This window comes from Agrilus planipennis, unplaced genomic scaffold, assembly GCF_000699045.2.
Source record: "Agrilus planipennis isolate EAB-ADULT unplaced genomic scaffold, Apla_2.0 scaffold432, whole genome shotgun sequence".
NCBI classification, from domain to species: Eukaryota; Metazoa; Arthropoda; class Insecta; order Coleoptera; family Buprestidae; genus Agrilus; species Agrilus planipennis.
In genome coordinates this window covers 7,820-11,470 of record NW_020439196.1, presented here as the reverse complement: position 1 = coordinate 11,470, position 3,651 = coordinate 7,820, and positions in this window count along the sequence as shown.

The following is a 3,651-nucleotide window of genomic DNA, read 5'->3' as shown; positions in this document are numbered from 1 at the left end:
AAATAAACATCTCGTTGATATTTTCAGTAGTAAATGGTACCAATAACAGCACATTTGAGCAATGCAATTTTAGTGGATAAAATGGTCAATTTTTCCGTGCAGTACTGTACGGATTGTACGCTCCTCACCGGATAAGAGTTTGGCCGAGAGTTGTCTCCTTTCTTTTCTGGCCTAGTACTGTTCTTTTCTACTTTGCCCCGGTCAAACTAAAGGTCACATCGCTAGAGAAACTAAACAAAGTATAGTTTTTACCCCTATTTCTAGTCTTCTTCTTACTAATGTTAGTACGAATAACAGAATTCATAGTCAAATTATCCTAACATATTGTTTTCTGCATGATGCATGACGTTCCTCAAATCAAAACTTGTAGCAATTATTTGAATTTATATATAGCTATATTAATAATAATGAAACCGGACTGCTATTCCTTAACCAATTCGAAGTGTTATTATTTTTTTTTATGAGACATTTAGCACAATTAGCTTAACTTCCCATGCGTCAAAAATCTTAAGTAAAATTGTACAGATGAGGATGGAAAAAAGGGCGGAAGAACAATTAGGGAAAGATCAATTTGGGTTTAGAAGAAATAGAGAAACGCGGGGGACCATTCTAGCTTTACGGCTAACAATAGAGAAAATGATAGAAAAAGGAAAGAGTGCGTACATAGGATATAGCAGTATTAGCGTCTAGCAAGGAGGAGTTAGAGATAGCTTTAAATAACATGGAAGCGGTATTGACAAAGCAGTACTGTATGAAAATAAATAAAAGTAAAACAAAAATACTGGTATGCAAGGGAAGAAAAAGTACGGAAAGGGCGAATATAAAGATAGGAGACGAAAAATTAGAAGAAGTGGCTGATTTTAGGTATCTAGGAAGTCAGATAAGTCAGGACGGAAGGAGTAGTAGGGATATAAAGCAGAGGATAGCGCAGGGTCGAGCCGTCTTCAATAAAAGAAGTTACTTTTATGCTTGCGAACTGTTAATTTAGAAATCCGGAAAGATTGTTGAGGGTGTATGTTTGAAGCGCGGCACTGTACAGGTGCGAAATATGGACGGTGGGCGCTGCAGAAAAGAAAAGGTTAGAAGTGTTCGAAATGTGGTATTACAGGCGAATGATGAGGATAACATGGATGGAAAAGGTTAAAAATGAAGAGATATTAGAAAGAATAGAAGAATAGAAGACTATGGAAGTTAATAAGAAATAGGCGAGATAGGTTAGTAGGACATTTTCTCAGGCATGAAGGTCTAGTCAGAGACATACCTATTAGAGGCAGAAACGGAAATCAGGAGGGGTTGAGGTAGACCTAGATTAGAGTATGATGATGATGAACATTAAAAAATTAGATGAATAAATTTTTACGTAAAATCCCTTAAAATTAAAAAGTATTTTGCAGACTACATAAAACAATAAAATTGATGGTCATTTCAAAATTGAGCCTAATACACCTCTGATTTAGTTCATATAAACATAATGTTTTGATATCTACTATTTGAGACCGATAAACGTTTTTTGCCAAAAAATTAATTTATTTTGTCGTATATACCTGCATATAATTTTTTAACGAAACGATTGCAAGATCCTATTAAAACACAAAACAAAAAGCTAAAAAACAACATTTTATATTCATATGAATTCCATTAATTTAATGTCGATATTTTATAAATCCGTACGTACACAATACTCGTATGAAAATGTTCTACATTTTCAAAAAATTATCTGGGACTATACAGATGACGAGCTGAATAAAACTCATTTGCATATATTGACATACGTTGCTTTATCATCCCGTTCAAATCCTCCATTCGTGACCAGAACTTAATATTAAAGATTCAACCTGCTTTTCATAAGTAAATTTAGTTATGTAAGTCATCTAATTTTGATTGCACGTGTTTTTTAAAAATCATAGAAAGGAACAGCAAACAAAAAAAGATCAATTTTAAAATGCTCTTTGAAAATGGCATTTCTTGCAAAATCATTTTTGCTACTTATTCACATTTTCTTGCAATAATTTTTGTTTACTTCACCCTTATCCGTTAACTCTTTAGTTCCAATACCCCCTATTTGCAGTCAGCTGTGCGTCTACATAAAGACGTAACCTCCTCCTCGCCAAAATTTGTCCCAAAATAAAAAGCAATTCAGTTTGACAAATATGTACATTGTAGATGTAATGTAACAGTTAAATATTAAACAAAGTATTACTTGACAGAAATAGCTTGTCCCCTAGAATGTTTACGCCCAACGATGCGCAATGGACATGGCTGATATTGTAATGGAGCATTCAGTTTGGTCGTCATGGTTTCATGAAAACATGACGGTGTAAACAAACTCGTCCCTTACTATCACAAAGTAACATTAAATCTGAATCTTCAACGAAAGATATCATTAACAATGATTTTTTACCTAATTTNTAAAGTCTTTTTTACCATCTAAAAGTCTATATAATTTATACTGAAATAGTATAACACAATATTACTATATTACTGCATTCGCGAAATGTTATCGCTGAAGAACAGGATTACTATCTGTCTTTTTCTGGGTCATCTTAACCTTGGCATGGCAAAAAACGGTATACTGTTATTATTACACTTCTTACAATAGTACGATCTTGACAACTTATTACCTTAATGTACTTGTTTATAAACTCAGTCAACACAAAATGAATAAAAGAGATAATCAAAGGACAAGCGAAGTTTTCGATATCATTTTATCATAGCTCGGCAACGTATGTCTCTAATTTTAGGTTTTATGAGCTAGTTTCCAAAAAGCGAATCGCTCGATAAAAGTAAACTGGAAGACGTGATCCTCGAAACCTTTAAAATCTGCCTGTCAAAAAGTAAAAGCCGTAAAACCTAATTTTTCACGTAGTTGGAATTTAATTTAAAAAAAAAGATTCACAATAGGTAAATTGTATTTGACAATTAAACTTTGATTTGTTAAAAGTTTCAAGAAAATTATAGCAAGATTGCGATTCGATATGTTTCAGACTATGAACCGCCCGATANAATTTAAAAACTTGAAACTTGCACGGTACACTATAGGAACTACGATAAATTTTCCCTAATCGGCGCCATGTTTTTAGGCTCCTCCCATTTGACGGATCCCAATAGGTGAATCTTCTTTCTTTAAAAGTGCATTATTATTTTTCGTGTAAATACCGCCGATACAATTAAGGATGTTTGGGAAGTACATATGTCAAAATGCTACGAGACAAATAAAAATTTGGAATAATGTTCCTCATTCAATTCTAAAACTCCTATAAAAATTACAAATTGATTCACTAAACCGTTAAAAAGTTATTGAAATTTTAAGAAATTGTAATTTTACTCGTCATTTTATGGAGATTCGTTAACCGTACAGATTAAATTTATTTTTATTAACAGAAAAAAAGCTACCAGAAATTTCAAACTTTTATAATAAGTAAGTCGAACTCTGGAGAATCGCTTTAGCGTAAGGTTATTCAAATTCACTAAATGGTTATCGAAGAAAAAATGAAAAATTAGCTGAAAATCTCGTTTTTACTTGATAATATAATGATAATATTTATAATTGTCTGAAATAAATGCAATTTTAAAGTTTTAATTATTATTTAAACATATTAAAAAGTTTTACGCTCATTATTAATAGAGATTGAAACTAAATATTTTTTTGTT